At 39.6% G+C, this 24,776-nt stretch overlaps 1 long non-coding RNA gene across 1 annotated transcript; it reads right to left on the reverse strand.

Moving 5' to 3' along the window:
• Positions 1-310: 310 nt before the first annotated feature.
• Positions 311-24,079, reverse strand: LOC131409804 (uncharacterized). Its single transcript, XR_009221022.1, has 3 exons — positions 23,969-24,079; positions 3,248-4,289; positions 311-2,970 (listed from the first exon to the last, which is right to left on the reverse strand). It is a non-coding gene; the product is annotated as an uncharacterized LOC131409804 (long non-coding RNA).
• Between the last annotated feature and the right edge of the window lie 697 nt (positions 24,080-24,776).

Below are 24,776 nucleotides of genomic sequence, written 5' to 3' on the forward strand. Positions count from 1 at the left end.
TCTATGAAATTCTCTGGAACAGACACTATAGCTTGAGTGGCCCAAAATTCATTTTTAATCATCCTTTTCCTTGTCCCCTTTGCTACTGATACTGAAAACTCCTGTCACTTGTCCAGCCTCTCTTGAAGCTAGGAGTGACCATGTGACACAGTTCTGGCCAATGAGCTATAAATGAATCAACTACATGAAGGAGGAATGTTGGTAAGGGAAGCTTTTGTTTTTCTTCTAAAAAGGGGATAAAGATGTAGTGGTTAAGTGCACGCGCTCTGCTACTGGTGGCCCGGGTTTGGATCCTGGGTGTGCACCAACGCACCGCTTCTCCGGCCATGCTGAGGCTGCGTCCCACATACAGCAACTAGAAGGATGTGCAACTATGACATACAGCTATCTACTGGGGCTTTGGGGGAAAAAAGTTAAATAAATAAAATTATTAAAAAGGGGATAAAGATAACAGGTCCAGTCCCTTCTCTTTTCTTTCTGTTTGTTGGTTTGTTTATAGTAAATAGGAGTTGTAGAGCTGTGGCAATCATCTTATGACCACAAATTGATAACCACAGTGGTATGGGCTGAATTGTGTCTCCCCACCAAAATTCATATGTTGATGTCCTAACCTCCAGTACCTCAGAATGTAACCGTGATGGAGACAGAATCTTTACAGAGATAATTAAGTTAAAATGAAGTCATTGGGGTAGGCCCCAATCCAATATGACTGGTATCATTATAAGAAGAGGAGACTGGGACACACACACATGCACAGAGGGAAGACCATATGAAGACACAGGAGAAAAGGACCATCTACAAGCCAAGGAGAGAGGCCTCAAAATGAAACCAACTCTGTGCTGACATCTTGATCCCAGACTTCTAGCTTCCAGCACTGTGAGAAAAAAAATTTCTGTTGTTTAATCCACTCAGTCTGTGGTACTTTGTCATGGCAGCCCTAACAAACTAATACACACATGGACCCAAGCCAACATGTAAGGATGACAAAACAGGCAGATAAAAGGGCCTGGGTAGGTAACCCAACACCAATAACTGCCTAGCTCCAGACTTATGTGAGATAAATAAACTCTACTTGTTTGGGCCGTTTTAAGTCAGAGTTTCTGTTAACACCAGTTGCTACCTAGAACACTCTTCCTTTTTCTTTGACTTCCAAGTGAGTTTGACCTGACTCAGAGCTTGGCATGAGAAGTATCCTGTTTCGAAAACCTGGATTAGTATGCTTACCTGTCTGTCTAGATGAAGTAAACCAGACAGATTTGGGTCAGAAAATTCAAATGGCAGCTGCAAAACCAGCATAAAGATAATGACTAATTTAAAATAAAATTCAGTAGATTTCTTTTTTGGAATGAGTCTGTTAACAACTGACATTCTCTCTGGGAATGTGATTGAATGGGGCCTTATCTATAAATATCCCAACATTTCAACATTTCCCGGCTTTTAATAAAGAGTATATGTCTGTCATTAAACAACAATCTGAGCAAGGATTATCATAGACATACATGAAAATATAAGTGGTGGAGAAAAAAAAAGAAACTCTACGGGGCAAAAGTGTCATAAAGGTCAAGAGGAGATTGAAATTAAAATGATGAGCAAAAAAACTAAATATACCTAAATTCTACTAATTACTGTTAAAGTTTTTAATAACAGTACTACTATTGAGTTCCAGGGATTTTTATCACCTTATTCACCACGCCAAACAACTTGGTCTTTATTGTTTTCCTACAGGTAGGAAATCCAGCTCCAAATTTCCTCCTGAAGGTCTTCTCTCCATGACCATCCTTGGTACCAGTATTCCAAGCCTCAGTCCTTAGCAAATACCTCCTGAGGCAAAGCTTATGTGTCACCACCGCATGGAGAGCGGCAGTGCACGGTACACAAACAGGGCAACAAGAGCCAGGGTGAAGGGACGAGAGAGGTGAAGACGGCAAGCGAGTCTAAGGTCCTAGGTTACCGAACTGTCCCAGCTTCACAGGACGTCCAGTCGGCTGCTGGGATATCTGCAGAGGGGCTATGGGACGCCACCATCTCAAAACTGTCAGGAGAGGAAGGGAAAGCAATCGTTCAGTGTGCTTTTTCCAGTCTTTTGTTTTTCTTTGGTCAAAAGTCATTTCACGTGATATTTCCTCTTCCACTCCTCTGCATTTTGCTAATTGCCCCTTGTGGGTCGCTACTGGGGAACCCGGCACTTTCATGAGTCCTGTTGAATCACACTGATGAGCTGGAGCCGCTCCTCTGGTACCATGAAGGTACAATAGAATTCTTGCTGAAGCCCCTCTCTCTCTCTTGAGGTGGCAAGGTCATTTGAAATGTTAGAGGATGAGGCAAATGCAGTGGTAATAGAGCTTGGCTTTTAGCCCATGGGAAGAGTGACAGCCACCAGTAGGGCTACTCTAAGTGGGAAGGGTTTCACATGGCCAACTCCCTGGCCCAGGGTTGGAGTGGAGCTGAGCACAGCTGGAAGGCTCATAAACTGGCCAGAATACAAGTCAATTTTCAGTTCTTTATTTGTGAGCATACATTTTCCTTTTTGGCTAATTGTGCAGCATCGTTACAACTAACAGATTTACTTGCTTGAGTACAAACAGAATCATACTCTATATATGCACTGTTAGCATTCTTACTATGTACATGTATGAAGTTAACATGAGTTTTAATGTTTGCTTTAATTTCATCATAGCTGTATGCTTCAAAAATCACTTTTGAACTATTTGTAAAGTAATCATTAAGTTCTTCCAGTTTTCACCCTTTTGATGGTGTGTTAGGGTGGTACTTTTACTCCTTTGAGGTTAGAACTGTAAGCAAAAATGGCAGGTGTCCCATCCAGGCAGAAGTAGAAGGGCCTGTGCATAAGTCGCCGTATGCTCTTCCTCCAGCTCTGCTGGTCACAGAAGCACGAGCTAAACTCAAGCTTGTGGCGCTGAGTGACTAAAGGGAACAGAGCGCCCTGCCCACACCTGTGGGATAGGTCTCCTAGGAAAGAAAGAAACTTTTATTATGTTAAGCTGCCAAGATTCAGGGATTGTTTACTACTGAAACATAGCTTAATCAATTGGAGTCCTAAAAGGAAGCCCCTCAAACTAGATGATTGAGGAGATTTAAATGAAGGCTGTATTTACAAAGTTGTGGTCATCAGAGATTAGGGAAACTGATGAGGAATGATGTAGTAGCCTGGGCCTTATAACATTGGAGAGACGTTATGACCCCTAAACCTAAAAGGGCAAGAAGAGGGAGAATTAATTACTAGAACCTGGAGAGTATAGTTGTGTTGAGAGGGCTTGATGATAGCTATTATCTTCAGTAGAGGAATCCAGCCAAACAGTAGTGACCTGAAGGGGAAGAATCCCGGAGAATGAGTACCCTGTCCCTGCTTTCCTTTCACTCCCTGATTTCCTTCCAATGACTTCTATTGGAGAACACTCTTGGAAGCTGGAAGACAAAGGAATTCATTGATGCAGATATTAACATCAAGCACCCCACTCCCACCCCAGGACACAAAATAGTGTAGAGAAGCATATAGATCTAATGAGGCAAATGGAAATCGTCATCAATGTAACCTATCCTGATTGATACTGGATGCTGCTATGACCACAGAGCTAAAACATGTGGTATTGATATTGGTCTAGGTAACAAGTAGTGAGACAACTGATGTAGGAGCCTAAAAGGATGGTCCACATTATGTAGCGTCAAAACATTTGGTAACATTTCCACCTTTGCTTGGAAGGCAACTCGTGTACCTCATGAATTTGTAGTCCAGGGAGAAGTGGTAGGAAAATAGAACATTAGTGGTACGTGGTGGTCGTTATTGACTGTATTTGGCAGGATATCAGAAGAAAAAAGTGAGCACAAAAAAACAGATTTTAAAAGAAATAGAAAGAGTCTACAAATTCAGGGACTTGCTGGTTTGGCAGTAGAACTGTTTCTCAATTCTAAAAAACAAAAAATAAAATGGAGAAATGCTTTGCATTAAAAAGGCCAACTAAAACTCAGACTCTTGGCAAGCATCAAATCAATGGCATGACCACTAAACTCATTATTAAAGCTCTGAATTGTTTATAGTAACACATGGGAAAAAAGACTTTCATTTAGTCAAAATCTTTGCAGAAAAATAGATTAAACGTTTGGATTTCCCATCAAAACCTGAGAGGATCATGGTACCTGCAACTAGGTCAAGCGAAAGACTCATGGGGCTTTAGTCAATAAAGTGTGAACAGATGACACATATCCATTCTGGGTAGAGCTTTTAGAGCCAGTGCACGTTCGCCAGGTTCTCTTCCCTCCGGCACAGCAATCTAAGAAAGAGGCATCAGGATGAAGGCCTTTAGCCCTGGTGACCATAGTGACCTGCTGGTCTTTTAGACATGAAACAAGAGTAGAGCTTGGTTCTATTAAGCCACTGAGTTTTGTGGTTATTTATTAGCATCTAATATATCTTGAATAATACAAGTCAATAATCAACTTTTAGAACTGAAGCTATTATGCAATATAGTAGTAACTATGGAGATGCAAACTGAACAAGTGAAACCATAACAGGCAAATAATATACAAATAGGAAAGCCATGAATTACTGCAGCCAAGATGAAATGACTGGTAAACTCTTTAGGCTCATTTACAGACTTTCAGAGCATAATGGTTAGAACAAAAGACAATTGCTGTAAAGATCATGGAGAATGTTACATGTCAATTTTATAAAATATATATGAATAAATTGATTTTTTTTCATCAAAAATTACTAATCAGGGGCTGGCCCAGTGTCATAGTGGTTAAGGTCACTGTGTTCCGCTTTGGCGGCCTGGGTTCAGATCCCGGGTGCAGACCTACACCACTCATCAAGCCATGCTGTGGTGGCAAGACACATACAAAATAGAGGAAGATGGGCACAGAAGTTAGCTCAGGGCCACTCTTTCTCAAGCGAAAAGAGGAGGATTGGCGACAGGTGTTAGCTAAGAGCCAATCTTCCTCACCAAAAAAAAACAAAATTACTAATCAGCCCATGAAAATTTAAATAATTTTCAGAGACGTTGTTTTGATCTGTCCAGAAAATAACAAAGACCCAAGCATAGAGAACAAGGGTTCATGAGGGTGATATGGAAATTCTATTTGGTCTACATGCCACCTCTGTAATTTCAGAGATAAATTCTGTGGTACAGTAATTCTGTGGCTTTGTTCCGGGTTCCTGGCATAAGGCTCCTGAAATCCTCAGAATTTCCTGAGTGATAAGAATGTCTTTTGTTATTCATAAGGAGCTGCTTTCAACCATACATGAGTTTATGCTAATGAGTTGACTTGTAATAAGCCTCTAGATAGCTTCAGGATGAGGGCTGGTCACCAGAGGAACCAACCACATGATTAGAGGGTTGGAAGTTTCAGCCCCAACCCCCGGAACCTCCTGGGAGAGGGCTAGAGATTGAGCTCAATCACCAATGGCCTATGATTCAATCAATCATGCCTATGTAATGAAACCTTGATTACAAACTCTGAATGACAAGGTTTCTGGGGACTTCTGGGTTGGTGAACACATTGAGGTCCCGAGAAGGTGATACTCCTAGAGAAGCCGTGAAAGATCTGTGCCACCCCACCTTCCACCCCCACCCCCACCCCCGCACACCTTGTCCTGTGCATCTCTTCCATTTGGCTGTTCTTGAGTTGTAACCTTTATGATAAAACTAGAATCATAAGTATAGTGCTCTTCTGAGTTCTGTGAGTTGTTATAGTGAATAATCGAAATGGAGGGGGAGGTTGAAGGAACCCTCAAATTTGTAGCTGGCTGGGCAGAAGTGTGGGTAACCTGAGGATCCCATTTTTTCTGGTTCTCCTAATCTGAAGTGGGGGCAGTCTTATGGGATTGACTCCTTAACCTGTGGAGTCCTAACTCAGAGGAGTTAGTGTCAGGATTGAATTGAATTGTTGGACAACCAGTTGGTTGTTGGAGAACTGTTGGAAAAAGACTTAGCTCTAGACCCAGAAAAAGGCAAACAAAGTCTAGTTTCAATCTTTCCTGAAACCAAAGTCCACTAGGCAGTACCTGGAGTAGGAACTCCAAATGGGGACAAAGCAGCTGTCAGGAAACACAGCATGTGTCTGGTGGAAAAATCAGATACTGATTGGAATATAGAAAAGCAACCTTCTTCAGAGGCTGGGCAGTCTGTGTGAAGCAGATCAAATTTCCACATGTGGAAGAAGCTGGAAAAGGATGATCAGAAGTAGCAACAAGTGAGTTTGCTTGTTTTATTTCTTTCAATTTTGCCTAATATTTATCTCTAAATTTGCTTGGGTCCTTTTATCCCTATAGATGTTCTGTCACCTTTTACCAGTTTTTGTTTTGTGGCTCTTCCTTCTAGATTCAACTATTCCATGATTATTTAACCCTTGGTTTCTCTTCATCCAAATCTCAGGGTACTAATTTTGCCCTCCTGCAGAGCTTGCTTTCAGTCCCTACCTTTTCAGTTGAACATCTGCTTGTTCCTGCATTCATACCCTTCAGTCTTAGAACCTGGCCATGCCCAGAGATTTCCTCAGGCCAGTCTGTTAGTTGGGAAATAATCAGCATATGCTTCAAAGAACAGTAGTCTCAGAATGCTGGAAGTTCAGCAAAGCTTCTGGCAATTGAGGTACCAAAAAGTTCAATACATCAAGCAGAGCACAGCACTAAGGAATCCTACAGAGTCTGTTGATTTTGAAAGAAAATATCTGTCTATATTCAACAAATCTCTATTTCCAACTCTCCAGGAATTGGGGATTATAGAAAGCAAGGTGTAGCCCCAAAGGAGGATCAAGGGATGAAATGAGTTAAGAGAGGACACATATTTAAATCCTAAATGAGAACCTGGGTATTAATCAAGACATCATTCAATACTACTGGGAAGAATCCATAAGCCCCATCAGGAACTCTTTCTCACCTGCAGCTACCAGGCTACCTCCTTTGGCTGCCATATTCCATAAGAAAGGAAATACATACCTTTTCATTTCAAAGATACAGAAAATCCTATAAAAACTGTCTAAAGGAAAAAGGGTAATTTATTGTGTTACATAACTAAAAAGTTTAGGAAAAGATCTGGTCAACTGTATCTTGATATGAAGAGCTAATGTGTGTTCAGACCAGGTCTGTTGCCATTTGTTGGCTCGTCTCTCCTCCATTTCAGCTTAATTACAAGCTTCCCTTAGTAGCCAGATGGCTACCATAAGTGCCGTGGCTTTATTTTTCCAGGATGGAGTCCAGTGTGAAAGAGTAGGGTCTTCTACCTCAAAAGTCTGACTAATATCTCAACATCCTCGTAGGTTACGTCCCTATCTCTGAATTAATCAATGTAGCCAAGGGGAAAATGGTATGTTTAGAGATGCTGGGACATCTGATAGACAAAAGATTAGAGCTACTGGCCCCATTTTATGACCATCACAATAGCCTCCTATATCCTTGACCATCATTAGGAAAGTCAAGAAGACAAAATAATGGTGAAAACAATTTTCCCTCCAGCATTGGCTAGGATATATAGTAGAGTTCATTAACATTCTACAATGACATGAAGGTTTAAGCACTTTAATCTACCTAAAAGGGGCTGAACAGTCGGCCAACATTTGTGGTTAATAAGATTGAAAAAATAAAGATCAGAACTTGGAAGCTCAACTGTCCCCATTTTGGCCCAATATAGCCAATAGAGTTCAGGATGCAGTCTTGCCTAAATCCATGCTGGGGAGCCCAATACCTGGGCCAGGTGCATCTCATCTATAATGCAATGCAAAGCATGATTGTTAAGGGATAATACACAGAACAGACAGAGCAGAACAAATTTCTCATGCTTCACTCTCAATCTCCCTAAGCTTACACAGCTTGGGCTAGTACCTTCCTGAATTTATATATAGAGCTGAAATGAAGTTCAGTTACCCTCTACTGCCTGCTACTCTGTAATGTCTCTATGAAACAGGTTACCAAGTTCTTGAACTAGTTTTAGAACCTATCCTTCCCTCTCTATCTGACAGAGACACATACCTAGAGAGATCAGATCTACTCAGAGATAATGTTGGGGAAAGGAAAAACAGCTAATATCTATTCAGTCCTTACCATGTGTAAGACTTTTATTATCCACTTTACATAAATTATCTCTTCTAATTCTTCCAACAGACTGAAAAAAAATATTATTTTTTTTGGCTTGGAGAACTCAAGTAATTTGCCTAAATTTACACAGCACAAAGTAATCTTTCAGCTTAATTTCAGGGCATTCTGTCTCCACCTATTATTGCCTTCCTTCCTCCCTACTTACCTTCTTTATTTCTGTCTTTTTATAAATATATATATTCATTTTAGGATTTTAAAAATAAAAACCTAAAACATTTCAGATACATTTGAAGTTATCTTTGGCATCTTCTTTAATCTCATTTCCTATCATATCTTCACAGTGGCAACCACTATAACGAATCTGAGGGGTAACCTTTCAATGAACTTTTACTGAATCTAGGTATCCGCATACCATATATCGTGTTTCCAGCTTAATGAACAAATTTCACAAATGGTATGAAAATTTATTTGTTATTATATAAGTTGTTTTGATCATTCAACATGATATTTTGAGGATTTAAATATATTGATAACATGTATTTGGCTTATTCTGTTTTAATATATAGCGTTTGAAGTAGAAACATACCATCATTCATTTATCCATTCGCTTATGATGGGCATTTAGGTTGCTGTTAAAATAATGCTATAATTATCACATATATGTATGATAATTGCAGTATTATATCTATCTGCCTATCTACCTACCTATCCTCTCTTGCATATTAGTTTTCTGTTCCTGCCAAAATAATTACCACACATTTAGTGACTTAAAACAACATAGGTTTATTGCCTTATAATTTTCATGTGTGTTTCTAGCGTAATAATATATCTTGAACAGTTTTCCTTCATTCTATATATTCTTCTAAGAATGGACTTCTACTCTTCTGTTTAGTAGATGTATCTTATCCTTTAACTGTGCCTTATTGTTGGACATTTAGATTCTTACCACTACTTTGCTACTTTTGGTTGACATGTTTTAAGTTATCTGCCAGAGAACAAAGATTTGTTCATCTTTGGGAACATTTCTCCCTCAGTCCTAATTGCTCACTATTTTATTTTGGATGTAGTATCCTCTCTCTGTCAAATAGTATATGCGCAATATTTTTTGTAAATGAATTCGTGGGTAGTAAGGGTGGGACCATGTAACCAAGTTTTATTTCATAGCCCTGTCTTACTGGCTGTAACTTTTTGGACAAAGGGTAGGCACTCAGTCAAGCTGAGCTGATGAGAATCCCTTCCCTAGAAATTTGGAATTGAGGCCAAATGAACGTAGTCTCAGACTTGGCTAGTTTCTTGAACAGAGATATAAAGATATGGGCTTTGCGATGTGAGTCTCTTCCACCTGGTAGACTATATAGCAGACAAAGACAGTCTGCAGAGAACCATGAGATGGAACTGCTAAATTAAAAAGGTAAGAAGAGATGGAGAAAGTACTAAAGATGAGTGCCGTGATGCTTTTTAAAACAGTTTTTATTATACTTATAAAAAATTAAAAATGTGCTTTTTCATTAGCAATGGTTCTTAATTTTTAACGTGCCTCAGAATCACCAAAGATGTCCGTTAAAAATTCCAGATGCTTTTGTCTGATACTGAAAGATTTTGACCCACTGCATTTTGAGTGGGCCTGGGAATGTACATACTTATTAAGCATTCCAGTTGATTGCAGCACAGGTGGTATGAGAACCACTGTAGGGAAGGGCTGCATTGTGTCATGTTCCCTCTTTAGTACTTCCTCTGGACTCCTTTCTTCCAGGCTTCTTTCCCGACATAATTATCATCTAACTGCTTCCCAAGAACCAAATCTCCTTTTTAAGCACTGCATACATTTATTACATATAATATTATGTGAAGGAAGCACAAAATTATCTCTCTGACTCTCCTCTATCTGTCACCTATCAACCATATATCTAAATTCCCAAAAGAGAAAGTAATACTGGAATATGTTTTATTTAAATTGGAGCTACTCATTCAAGTGAAGGGCTATTTATTTCGAAAACTGTTGTTCTCCAAACAGAAAAAATAAAATAAATTCTTTTTTTATCATCTTATTAGATATTTCTCCTGAAGACAAAAGGAAACTTATTGTGAAATTACCTTTAAAGAATCATATAGTTAAACTCCTCATGGTACAGGTAAATTCACAAAACAAGTACACAGAAAATTCTTGGCACTGCAATTTATAAAGTTTCATGACTTTGTACTTATTCGAGAAGATAACTTTGATGCTTTTAGTAAGTATTAGTTGCCTGGTGCCATTAGGATGTGATGGCAAGACAATAGAATTAACCCAAATTTCAATCTAAAAAGCAGAATATTTTTATTTTATTAGCAGGTAAATCCCAGTAATGGAATACATTCAGTCTCCTAAACATGCTGGGATATTTAGTTTCATTTACCAGATTGCAATGAGAGTTAATGAGGAAACATAATTACCTGATCTGTGTTTATATTCTCTTCTTTTCATTTTCATTTTTAGCTTCTTCATGTCTTATTCTTCAGGATAGACGCTAGTGTGCCTAACTATTCTATTTTATTATAAACCACATGTGCCATAAATAAACATGTTATACAAGAAGGAGAATTGTTTATTTTTCTCTCTGAACCATTCAACTTCCTTCTGTGACAGGCGGCGGAGTCAAGCCAAATATATGTTGGGAGGCTCTATGAATTCATCAGACAAAACACACATTAAGGCCGGATATTATAAACTAGAACTGTATTAACATTTTGGTCATTAAGCCTGCTTAATTAAATTTAATTGTATTTCCCTCACATTATAGCAATTGCACACTAACCACATTGCCTTTCCTGTCCTAGAAAAGAAAGCTTCATTCCAGGGCAAGGCAACCGTTTAGACTTTCAAATGTATCTTTGAGATGAATTAAATCATCTCTTGTTACCAAGGAAAGAAATAAGGAAGATTAGTATGTTTATTTGATAGTGCCAGACTAAAGGTTGATATAAGATATTAAGGAGCTTTCTATAGACCACTATTAATTAATTAATTACAATGTAAGTGCTGCTGTCTGTCACTTTGTATTATTTTCTGTAAAGGGAATGACACACTCACAAACAGTCAAGTCAAACCAATCAAACAAGAAACATAGATTCAATGATTGGACAACATAAATCCGAATTTACAAATTTAGGTAAGTGCTTTGCATTTTATTCGGGTCTAGGTCAGGTGATTTTACGTGCGTTTAATATAGTAGACGTCGTGCGTTGGAGAAATGCAAAGGTAATTCAGACATGCAGTTCAACAGAAAATGGGAACTGAAACATACAAATAAACTGCATTTTGTGATTTTAGAGGAGGGAAAGAACTACCTTCTCTCTGGGGATTTAAGAAGGCATCACTGAAGGGGTAAAATATTTACTGGACTTGTGAGGACCGTTACAATTTGTACAGGAAGAGATAAGTTTAGTTCAGAGGGAAGGAACCCCATGAGCTATGACACAGACATAAGGAGAAGAGTCTGATTGAATTTGACTGAAGTAAAGAATTCACAACAGGAGGTACTAAGAAATAAATTTTTTAAAAAGCAGTTGTAGAGAAATCATTAAATGCCAGACAGAGACAAAAATTTGTAGAGAATAAGGAGCCATTGGGGTTTCTGAGCAGTGGACAGGAGGGGCAATGTATTTCACTTTGCGTGTCGTGCACTCCCACCTCTTTTCAAGTCTGTGCTGCTCAGTCACGATTTCTCATGATCATGGTCAAAGGAAAACCATGGTGTGTGCTTGAGTCAGCCTTTCAGCTGTCTTTGGTCTAGATAATAAATTTAGGACAGGAATATGCTTGAAGGGGAATAGACCCTGGCAGCTATATCCTTAACCAGTATTCCTTGGTCTGTGTGGGCAAAAGGGAAATGCTATGTGTGCAGTCAGGACTAAGGGGTCACATAGCTTATTTGATGATGGTGATTGTGGTGTAGCTGTGAGACACTGTGTGCTGATGGTAACTCTGAGCATGACAATTCTTGGCTTCAGTGTGAGGAGCTATTTCTTCAATGGGATATCAGCTGTCACTGCTGTTACCTTAAAAAATATATGGTAATTATATTATTGCTCTGAATAAGGCAGAAGCACAATTATATCAGTGTTTATTTCCTTACCATTCAGTGTGTTTTTATGTACCGGAAACATGTCAGTTGTGTGCAATGTAAATTATGCTGTTTCTCTGACAGGACAGGTCATAAATGAAACATACTGGCTATTCGCAATGTGCACTGGTTGCTTGCAGTTCCATTTGTGGAAAAATGTATGCCTTCTCTCCGTGACAATGCCACTGATTTATTCATGAAGCACTTTAGTTTGAGTGTAAAAAGTTACAGACACACCCACCAGGATTTTAGGATCTCCTCTCATTGTATGTCAACCCTTTCAGTATAAGATATAACTTGGCATAATGAGTCTTATCCTGAGGAGGAGCATAACTTGCCAAATATAGGCAAAGATAAATTTGGCTGCTCAGGTATTACCATAGCGAGATTAATATGTAAAATTTCTCTAGCTCATTTGCATGTTTTATGATCAGCTTCTAGCTTGCCTATATATTTCAGAATGGACATATCTCTAGGATTAATAAACTTAAGGCATTATTAATAAACTTAAAGTATTATACTTTTTTTTTTTTAAGATTTTATTTATTTATTTTTTCCCCCCAAAGCCCCAGTAGATAGTTGTATGTCATAGCTGCACATCCTTCTAGTTGCTGTATGTGGGATGCGGCCTCAGCAGGGCCAGAGAAGTGGTGCGTCGGTGGGCGCCAGGGATCCGAACCCCGGCCGCCAGCAGCAGAGTGCACGCACTTAACCACTAAGCCATGGGGCCGGCCCTCATACTTTTCTTTCTGGGACATTTCTAAAGGAAAAGATGTTGTAATCCTTCAAAACTGAATGATGATGCCACTCATTTTACAATAGCATTCCCAGAAATGTACTTAAAAATAATTGCCTTCCAGGTAGTAGATATCAGAAGTAGTATGTGGAATATGCGATCTAAAACCTATTGACTAAAGGTACTTTAATCTGCTTTAGTGTATAGACCAGAGTTTCTCAACTTCAGCACTATTGACATTTTGGGTCAGAATTCTTTGTTGTTCGGGGGCTGTCCTGTGCATCGCAGAATGTTTAGCAGCATCTCTGACCTCTACCTACTAGATTCCAGTAGCACCCCTCAAGTTGTGAAAACCAAAAATATTTCCAGATAGTGCCAGTTCTCTGTTTGAGAACCAGAGTACATACCAGTGCATTAGTTATCAATGGCTGTGTGTAACAAATTATCCCCAAAATTAGCTGCTTAAAACAACACACATTTATTATTTTGTCTCTACCTTTCAGAGTTTCCTTATTTTTTTTTTATATATAACTTCCAGAGTTTTTAGCTGTACTTATCAAGAACAGTAAGGAGAAGTGAATCTACTCCATTTTGGTGCAGAATAGGAAGTCTCTAGCCATTTTGAATTTTTTAAAAGTATAATGCATTTCTAATAAATACTATATTTATCAAACATTTTAAAGGTATTATTTCAATATAAAACAGTAATTAGTATTAGAATTTCAATAATAAAAGTTAATTGTCACACAAATAAAGAACAAAATGTAAGCATCGCTGGGCAAATCCAGCATTTAAGACTTCCAGTTCCTGCTCAAGAATAATGGGCTTACTTCTAAGATGATCAGCAATGTCAGATCCCAGGGTTTTTTATCCAACACCTTCTTATCACCTTTGTCACTTTATCAGCCAAAGGTATGATGAAACAGAATCTAGGAGCTTTCTTTTCAAGTCCCTAAGGTGCAGAGTTAGTTCTAGGTTACCTGTACATTATCACTGGTAGTAAAAGCATACTGTGAATGTTGTTCAATCAAATGAGTTACAAAAGTATACGTTTGAAAACTCACTGTGTAGGAGATATGCCTCTGAACACTAAACATACGCTCGTACTTGTAACTGACATGCTCTTGCACTCATACATGCAAACTTACAAATATTTCGTAATGACTTTGTTCTGATTTATATATCTTTGCTGCATAGAGTTTACTATTGTTGCTTATACTCATAATTCAAAGACAATTGACAGTTCATAGTCAAGCAAATATGATGTATCATACAATATACAAGAGTTAAATTTTACTCTTTCGTTCATATTCATTTATTTGCTAAATATTTGTTAGGCAGAACTAAATGTAAAAAACTGAGGAAATAATGTTACTAAAGCACTTCATCTACCCTCCAAGCTTCAGGAGTGTGAACTTGGTTTGGAGAGACAAAGAAAATATTTATGAAAGCGTGTCAAAGGGTATGTCCAGGAAAATAAGTTACAAGAATAGCAGTTCCGGCAATCTATAATCTCATTTTGACATTTCCTCAAGCCTTTTCCTAGAATCATTCATTCCTTTATTACTCCCAGCTTATTCTCTCTCTCAAACTTCTATTCACATACCAAATGTCAAGTATAAAGGTAAGTTTTCAGAGAAAATAAACTCTTAGAGAAGTAATTGAATAAGAACTTTTGCCCACAGAACTCTGATTGTTGGGATTTTTACTTCAAAAATATCCCTTTAAAACTATCTTTGAAAAAGACTTACATTTTCCATTAAGTAGTCCATTTCCCAGACTAGTTGAAGATGTCATGCTTAGTTCATAATCTATTAGCAAATTAAATGATGTAATGCCCTGATTATCGTTGACCCATCCTAGATAGAACCAGAAGTCATGGTAGACATGGTACTGGCCTTGGAAAATACCAGAGGTTGGCATGGAAGAGTGCATACTCACCAGGCCTTCATGCTACCACCACTGTGATCCAGTAGGGAACAAGGGAGGTTGAAATTGGAAACTGGTCCCAACACCAGCTATACCAGTTCATAGTTGTGTGACTTTGAGCAAGGTACTTAGCCTCCCTAAGACATTTCTCTGACATCTCCAAATGGGATTACGGTGAATATCAAATGCTATGGAATATAGACAATGGCATGTTTCCCTCCCACTAATAGTGTTGCCGTCCTGGTCTCTTCCAGACTCCAAGTGAAAACAGCAGAGAGAGGACATTCTCAGGAAGGGTTGGGGATTATACGTAGAGGACGGGTGGTTCTGTCATCTCAGATCACACACGAAGATGAAGGTAGCAGAGAAGAGGAGGATAGTATTTTAGTGACTACTGGAGTCACGTGATCCAGTTTGGGTGAATAAGCAGACGCTGGTGTGGGGCTGGAGCCTAGTCAATAAACCAGACCCAGCCTCCCGCTAATGTTGTTAATGTGGAGTCTAAGGAGGAAATTACCAGTATGGCCTTAAAAGAAAGATATGTACCACTTTATTAGGTAAACCTACACCACAATTGGGCTCAGGAATACAGTTATCCGAGGCTTATTTAAGCCATAATCTCTGCCTCTAGATACTTGTAAATGGACTGTGAAATATATTCATTATTAACCATTCTTTCTCTTTCCACTGCAAGACAAGGTTTGTGATATGGATAAAACAGAAATATTTGTGAAGCCAATGTACCAATGACCTAGATTATTGTTAGTACTACATTCTTGTAAACATTTACTTTGGTGCTAAAATTTATTTCCCAGGGGTATTTTAGACACAATTGAGATAAAATTTGTTAAAAGCTTTCAATGTGTTGAAGAAGTTCATAACATACAGTAGATGTATGGCAACAGAAAAGAAGAAATTTTTTACCAATTCTTTTTTACGATGATGCCTCAATTTCTGATCATTAGTAGGACAAGAGTGGGTCAAAAAAAGCTTTTTAAATATTCTAAGACGTGGCATAGTTTTCTAATACCTGATACAGATCTCTTTAGATTTGGGCGTCTAATACTGCTATGCAGTATTCGGAAATCTAAGACCAACACATGGTCAGAGAAGTGTTACAAATCCCAGCATCTTTAAATAACAAGACATGAGCCAATGGATTCAAGAACACAGACGTCATTATACTTTGATCAAATGCCTTAAGGCTGATTTAAATGACCAATCATATTGTGTTAAACGGGTCAGGCAGATTTAAGTGGTCTTAATGCGGCAAACTCAGCATTACTTTTCGGATCACTCTGAAGCATAGCTCCTGACCACCATCAGTCTGTCCTCTCTCTGTTTAGTTGCTGTGGAATATATTTTAGATCATAAAGATCTTTTCACTGTTCCCAAGGCTCACATTTCTGCTGACGCTTTTCAATAAACTCACTGTATTGCTTGAGAGAGCTAAATTTGCCGTGTTAAACTTACTCCATATTTAAATACTTACACAAATAAAGTTATAAAAATGATTCATTTCATAATCTTGACATTTTCAACAAAACTCAGGAAGCTAGGGATAGACAGTACTGCAACGTTGAAGAGCAATTAGCAATTAGGATTATTTTAACTGGAAGGAAATCACAGTTAGAGTATCCTATTTCTCTAAAATGGTTCCCCATTAAAGGGAGGGGAAAAAAAAACCTGACATTGGCTAGTAAAAATCATTAAAAGAAACATAATACAACTGCAAATAGAAAAGATACTGCCAGAAAGAAAATGGTGTGACAAAGAGCCTTGCGACTGTAGTTAGCAGTGAAGAACCACAACGTTCTGAACAGTAAACCAAATTGTCTGTAATATTGGAATGTAGAGTTTTTTACCAAATATATTCTAGCTCCTTTAATACCTATAATTGGTCATTGTGAATAACCAAACCAACACTGGAGGCATTGATGGAAAAGGCATTTTTTAAATTATTTATATTACAGATATCAAGTATTACCACATAATTTAGAAACTGTGCGTTTCCTTGAATTTAATGAAGCTCATTAATTCTTCCCAACACAGTAAGTAGTTACTAGCTAACACAATAGTAAAAGTTCCATTTCCTAGCCACTAGCTGAGCTATTGTATTAGAGAGTATATTTTATGAACTGATTCACAGCAATCTCTTTAGGCTCTTGCTAAGTAGGTACAGTAAAAAGTGGTGCTGCCCTATGAGTCAGTTAGTCTTACTCTAGTTAAATATATACCCAGAGAAAGAAAACCATGCAGCATCTTAGAATCTGGGCTTAGAATCCATTTATGTTGAGAACCAAAATGTCTCCTTTATAAATATTTATAAATCTGAAAGGATATCAGATTATATGTTCAGCATTGAATGGTGCATATTATTCTTATTAATGTTTCATAAACATTTGTACCAAAAACAATATGCTTTACTTTGCTTCTAAGTATTAAGTAGAATTATTGCAGCAGCTGCTTCCAATGGTTGAGTGCACAAGCTATTCATGCCTTGTCGTAAATTTCATGATGCATTAAGATGTCATTAAATGTACCTTCTGTGGTTGTATCCTAATTTACATACCTTGTAAATCATCAGGTAAAAATCAAGCGAACTGGGGAATAATCACCTATGCTTTTCCCTTCTGTCACAAACTGAGTGCAATTCATATTGTTCTCCATTCTAGGCTCCCGCCACCTCACATGCCTCATCTCTGAGACTATGTCTCAAAACATTTGAAAATGTAGTTAAAGGACACAATTATTAATAGTTTTAGTGATGCCTATAATCATATAGAAACAAACTTGGAAAATAGGCTAGGAGATTATAGATGACGTTAGGCATACCAGTTCAATTTAGCATATCTGTTGTAAAGAGAGTATGCCTGTCCAGGGAGCCAGCAAGTAGAGAGAAACGGGAAGAAACCAGCGTCTCTTTTCTCTCAGTCCTGCTTTTAATGCCTTCGCCATATGGTTCCCAGAACCACGGAATCTCAGCATTAGAAGGGCTTACAGCTCACCCAGTGCAACTGCCTCCCATTCTAATGGGTCGGCTTCCCTCACGTTAGTGTCCGTCTGTTGTCTGAACACTCTGAGTAACGGGGAATCCAAAATTTTGTAAGAAAATCCATTCAATTTGTCATTTAGATTGAAGTGCTTTTCAGTTCTGTAAGGAAAAAAAACTTTTTAATTTGCAACTCCTTGACTACTCATTTCACAGTGATAACAGTGGCGATTTTTTTCAGTCTCAGTGGCCAGAGAGAAATCCTCATGTTGAGTGCTACTGCTTTGTTAAGGGACCATGTCACTACAATATCGTTCCTCTGATTTCTGTTTAAGGCATTTAGTTCAGAAACTGCTATTAAAACCAACAGAGTTTCAGGCCACCTGGCTAAGTCACAATTGTAAGGATGCTGGAAAACTGAGTGGAAAGAGCACATTTGTATTTTTACTAAACTGGCCCTGGAACATTAATAATAATTTTTCTATTGCAGAGAAAGATAAGATATCCTAGGAATTCTAGTGTTGATCTCTGTGTTTTTTACTGAAGTTTGGATGAGATTAATATCCCACAGAAATCTAACATAAAATTTTTTTGAGAGCAATGTCATTGAAAATGGATAAATACACGTGGATTTTATATCGAAGACCCAGAAATAAAGGAGAATGATGGATATATTAGCGTTCTCCAGAGAAACAGAATAGGATATATAGGATATATATGGATATATATAAGACGAGATTTATTATAGGAATTGGCTCACATGGTTATGGAGGCCGAAAAGTTCCACAGTCGGCCTCTGCGAGCCAGAGAACCAGGAAAGCCAGTGGTGTAATTCAGCCTAAGGCTGAAGGCCTGAGAAATGCAGGTGGGTGGTGGGCGGATGGGGAAGAGGAGCCCTGATTGCAAGTTCTGGAATCTGAAGCCTGAGAAAGAGGGCAGGAGGAGATGTAAGTCCCAGCTCACAAAAAGAGAAGGAATTCACCCTTCCTCCTCCTTTTTGTTCCATTCGAGCCCTTAAGGGACTAGATGATGCCCACCCACATTGGTGAAGGTGGATCTTCTTTACTCAGTCTACTGAATCAAGTGCTAATCTCTTCCGGAAACACTGTCAACAGACACACCCAGAAATAATTTTTACCAGCTATCTGGCCATCCCTTAGCCCAGTCAAGCTGACACGTTAAATAAACCGTCACAGTGGGGAATGAGAAAGGAGGCAAGAAATCATTACGGAGCAATACGTGAATCCAAGATGAACCATAATTTTTCCAGATTATATCAATTTTTTTCATTTTGAATTTGTTTCTTCCAAACAAAAGTTGTCTACAAATAAAACATTCATTTATTTCAGGGTCAGATTTTCCCCTTATGTTATGTGATGTACAGGCTAAAACAACCATTAACACCGTACATGTCACTTGTGATAGGCTTAATACTAGAAGATGAACCTCTGAAATTTTGCCTTAGAGAGGAAGACATGGTTACCAAGTGATGGGCAATTTTAAAAACACTGTGACACATAGAAGAGACCTCAGCTTTTGTTTTTCCTTGTTGTTTTTCCTCAAAATACATACATCAGTCTTTGCAACAGTGTGTCCTTGAACTGCTATTGAAAGAGGTCTGATGAGAAATGGGAATTCCCTGCAGTATCTAAGCCTGTTAAAGTACCAAGAATTTCTTTTTGCTTTTGTCCCCGGGGAAAACCTTACAGTATCCTGAGGAATCTAGGGCAGGAAGGAAGATAAATACAAAGGAGGAGAGGTCAGCAGGAGGAGAGCAGGAGAAGTGGCTCCCTTTTAAAAATGTGTTCCAATATTGTACAATGGTCCACTACACCACTTCGCAACATGTTTTCCTTTTGAGGCACTAGAGGCAATGCCAAGAAGCAGGTGTCGGGAGAAAAGTGGAGGCAGCAGAAGCAAAGCCAAGGGTATGAGCTCTCTGACATTTTTCTCCTCTTCCATCTGTGAGGTTTCATTGGGCACACCAGGTCTGGGAAACTAATTTTAAACGTCACTCTCATCAGAACACAATCACATTTTCTATCAAATATAAAAGCAGATCCATTCTCAATAAGCATATGTACAAGATTACGCCTGTAAGTCAGCTTTTCAGACGGAATTATGATCTTGTTAATGTCAAGGAAAACAAGGATACACTTCCCACATGTTATGATTTAGAAACTAAAATTCCCTTGTCTCTTAATCAGGGATAATTATTTAGAAGTCTCTGAAATGAGTTTGCACATACAGTACAAGGCTGGAAAGCTAATATGAAAAAACTTCACACAGAGAATTTTTTTCCATTACTTTCAAGTCATATAAGTTTATACATGGAGGATTTCACAGGACAAATACTAAAAATACTAGCAGATTATACCAGGCCTTTGATTTAACCCCAGCTTTACATAAATTTAAAGATAGAAAACATCTTTGAAATCATGCCTCTTTTCCGTTGTCGTCAGATAAGAAAATCGAGGCTTCATTATGTTGGGTAACTGGACACTTGGTAGAAGAAACAGAACTATACAGCTCCCAGCTCCCAGATGCCACTCAGTGCTTTTCCTTTACACAATATATTGAAAAGTGCAGCAGCTTTGCATTTTTTTAATAACTTTAACCATGTGGAACCCTGGGTATCAGAAATTATAATATTTCAACATAATAATGATATATATCGTGTTTTGCTTTCTATATACTATACACTCTACTAGGCAATTTGTATCCATTTATTCTGACTTATTCGAGAAAAGTTTGATTGAATACAATTTAAACCCTTCACACAAGCTTAGAGAATGACTCATGAGTCTAAAATTTTGAAGGAAATTTTACAGAGTCTAACTTCAAGAAATATAGTAGTTAGAACATTCTAAGCTCCTGGTTCCATTTCTGCATTCTCCATTTCTGTTTCTCTTTTCATATAAAATCTATTTTTCCCCATGCTACCCATCTTTCTCTGCAAAATTCTTACCTTCTGCTTTCCAGGAATTTGACAGTCCAGGAGACTTTGAACAGCCTTAGATCCATCAACCTGCTGATAGTTTTAAAGACCAAAAACCAAATTCCTGCACTTCTCTCCTTCTCTCATTTTTTAATTGATAAGTAAGAGATCTGATTGTCTTCCTCCCTGTCACAAACTACAATGAAATTTTCATTAAATTCTACACAGTTCAATTGATAACTATCTTCTAAACACACACTCTGCCTAACAAAATAGTCAGTCCCTTAAGGTCAGGTACCATGTTTTATGCTTCTTTTATGTCTTCCAGCATCTGGGGCACACAGCTGATGGTGAATAAATAATATTCTGATGAGTCGAACTGTCCGTGGTTGCCTTGAGTTTTCATGCGATCTAAGACCGTGTCCCTGAATTACTCCCTCAGTGATGAACCATGGTTAATAGTCTTCAGTTTCTGAAGTAATCAGAAAGTCTATGACAAATTCCTCTGTCTTTGCAGTTTAATATTCAAATGGGAAATGATTTGAAAAGTGGTTTGAAATGATGTTAAGAATCAATCCCTTTGTATCCAGACAGTATTGTATAGTAAAAAGCGAACAAACAAACCATAGACTGACAGTCTAGATTCACTTCTCCCTCTAATAGTGTAATCATGGGGAAATTACTGAAACTCTCTGGTCTCAGTTTCCTTTTCCAGCACCCAAGTTGTAAAATGGTAGAAGGAGATGGGAGGAGGTGAAGTAGGAAAGGAACTTCCAGCTGTGTTCTGTCCATTCTGAGGGTCCTGTGGAACTCAGAGCTTTCTGGGAGAACCGTTAAGAGCTGCTCAGGAGAAAGTGGGGAAGAATGAGTAGGGTTGGCCTTGTTATTCCCTTCAAACTTTAACCAGAGGAGCTCCATTTTTATTGGGTGTTATCAGTTTTAGATACTGGAATTCTGTGGTATGGTCTCCTTTGGAAAGTTATATTGCCATTTTTTTTAAACCACAGAACTAAATGATATTTCAACTCTCAAGCTGTGTAATCTTATTGAGAGATGGTTATTTATGGTCTCTCAGGAGTGAAAAGAATGGTCGGCTTCTCTTCACCTCTCACATTCTCCAGCTTCTGTATGGAGTCCTACGGCCCACCTGGCAGCCAGGAGGAAGCACACATCTTAATGACCTTACAGTTAATGTAGCAAAGCCCAGTGTTCACCCTTGGAGATGAAAGAGGAACCTAATGGCTCATCACTCACAGCTTTCTGGTATCTCTGCCACCAAATGCAACTAGCATCCTTCTCTGGCTTCATTTCTTTTATGGGCTAAACACCCAGAAGCTGGAGAAAGAACAAAGAGAAAAGCCCAAATGTATATCAAAGGTCAAAATTACACATTAGAGGGGGCCGGCCCGTTGGTGCAAGCGGTTAAGTGTGCGCACTCCGCTTTGGTGGCTGGGGTTCACAGGTTCGGATCCTGGACACGCACCGACGCACCGCTTGTTAAGCCATGCTGTGGCGCGTCCCATATAAAAAGTAGAAGAAGATGGGCATGGATGTTAGCACAAGGCCAATCTTCCTCAAGAAAAAAGGGGAGGATTGGCATCAGATGTTAGCTCAGGGCTAGTCCTCTTCACACGCACACAAAAAAATTACACATTAGAGGGGCCAGCTTGGGGTTAGCATAGTGGCTTAAGTTTGCAAGCTCGCTTCAGCAGCCCAGGGTTCGCAGGTTCGGATCCTGGGTGTGGACCTGTGCACCACCTATCAAGCCATGCTGTGGCAGGCGTCCCACATAAAGTAGAGGAAGATGGGCACAGATGTTAGCCCAGGGCCAATCTTCCTCAGCAAAAAGAGGAGGATTGGCAACAGATGTTAGCTCAGGGCTAATCTTCCTTGCCAAAAATAAAAACAAAAATTTACACATTGGCAAATTACTGCTTATATGGATAAATGTGACTTTGTAGATTTTTAAAAATCTGTGTTTTTATGATCAGGTTTTTTTTCTCTTGTCCAGAGGACAGGTGAGGGGAGGTGAGACTGAGTATAGTAGTGGAAATTAGTAAATTGTTAGCATTTTATCTTTAATTGAGCAGCAGTGAGGTGTTTTTGCTGTGCCAAATATTGAATTAGACACAGTTGCTCTCCAGTGACCTCTCTTTTTTGTTAGAATATTTTCTATTACTATCCAAATCTAATCAATTCTCAGACCAAAAAGCAACAGAGAATCCATTAGGGTCTGTTCTGAGAAGCATGGTGGGTGGTTTTCAATGCTAGGTCTGTGTTTCTATGTAATAATCCAGGATCATCTGTGTTATACGGGTAAGCTCTCTTGCCATAACTTTCTTGGCAGAAATATTTAAGACCCAGTTCATGAATCCTCCAGAAACCTATCCCTGACCCAGTTGCTTTTAATTTGACCTATGGCAGATATTTTACTTGAGGAAAAATAGTTATTAAATCACAAATTTGTGTATATATTTCTATGATGATTGATCTATTCGACCACACAAAAATGATTTCGTTACACTCACACCCTCTTCCAAAGATTTTTTCATTATGGTCTCGTGGAAAACACATCAAATCATTTCGCTACCACTACAGACATGAAAGTTGCAGCCAACCGCATGCTATGTCACTGATTGTCCCTGTGAGTTACAAGTAGTGTTTGGTTACTCATAACTAAGACCAGGCTCCAGCAGCTAAAATGAACTAGCATTTGAGGCGGAGTCAAGATGGCGGCGTAGGCAGACTCGGAACTCACCTCCTCCGGCGGACACAGCCAATTTACAACTACTCGTGGAAAATTACCCGAGACAGAACTGAAAACTGGATGAGAGGAACTCCTGCAACAACGGACAATCCTAACTGAGGTGGAAGAGGCAGAGACTCCCTTCCGGAGAGGAAAAACGCCGCCTTCACAAGCCGCCAGCTTCACGGCCGCCGGGAGCAGCGCACAGGTACGCAGCCTCCCTGGAGACGCGGGGCCCTGAGCCGGGAGCGCCCCCGCTGTGGGCATTTTGTGGACCCAGCACAATCGAGACCAGCGGCATAATATCTGACTTTGCTGCTACTAAAGCATTGGGGAGTACCCCCAGAAAACCCGGTTCACAAAGAAACTAAAACTGGCTCTTAAAGGGCCAACGTGCAAACTCACCCATTTCAGAAAGCATCCTAAAATCACCAGAAAGAAAGGTGCATAGTGCTGTGGTGAAAAGAGACTCACCTAATAGGCCCTGAGTGCATCTCGGTGAGGGATGAGACCTCACCAGGGACTGGGACATTGGCGGCGGCCATTGTTGTGGCCTGGTGTGGGCGTGCTGACACAGACGCCATTGGAGTTCTCCCTGAGGCCTGCTAGCCCAGGGTCTGCCCCACCCGCTAGAGCACCGATTTAATCCAGCTCAGCCAGGGCAGGCAGCCCACCCTAGAGACTGGCCCCACCCAACAACAAGCCCTCAGGCAACTGGTGGGCCTACATAGATTAGTGACTGGATTCTCTGCAGCCTGACAACTGAGCCGACTTGAGCAGGGCAGGGTGTTCACAAGGAGCGGGTGGAGAGTGTGGGGCAGTGGCGGAGTGTGCGGGGCTCCCGCCGTGGAAAGACTAGGTCCGCTTGGGGAGGTCGGGGCGCTCACACGGGGCAGAACTGTGTTGACTGTGTGTGTGGACCTGTGGGTGGCAGGGCTTGTCAGCTGCAGAAGACTTGTGCTTCTCAAAGACCCACATAGGAGGTTTGCCCCACCTTCCAAAGCCTGAAACAATTGGGTGCTCCTGTGCCTGAGGCCAGCCCCACCCAGCTGCAATCCTCAGAGAGCTGACAAGAGACCTAATAGGCTAGAGGCTTACAGCAATTGTAAGGCCCTGAGCCTAACAACATGCCACACTGGGGGCCTACTCACTTAAAAGAAATACTGAAACACAAATGTGGTATTAGAACTTGCAGCCAACTGTGCTGGGGGTCCCCACACCTGATAAAGAGACTGAAGGGCCAACAACAACTACAAGCAGCTGAGCATTACAACAGCTGGCC

Source organism: Diceros bicornis, chromosome 8 (assembly GCF_020826845.1).
Source record: "Diceros bicornis minor isolate mBicDic1 chromosome 8, mDicBic1.mat.cur, whole genome shotgun sequence".
NCBI classification, from domain to species: Eukaryota; Metazoa; Chordata; class Mammalia; order Perissodactyla; family Rhinocerotidae; genus Diceros; species Diceros bicornis.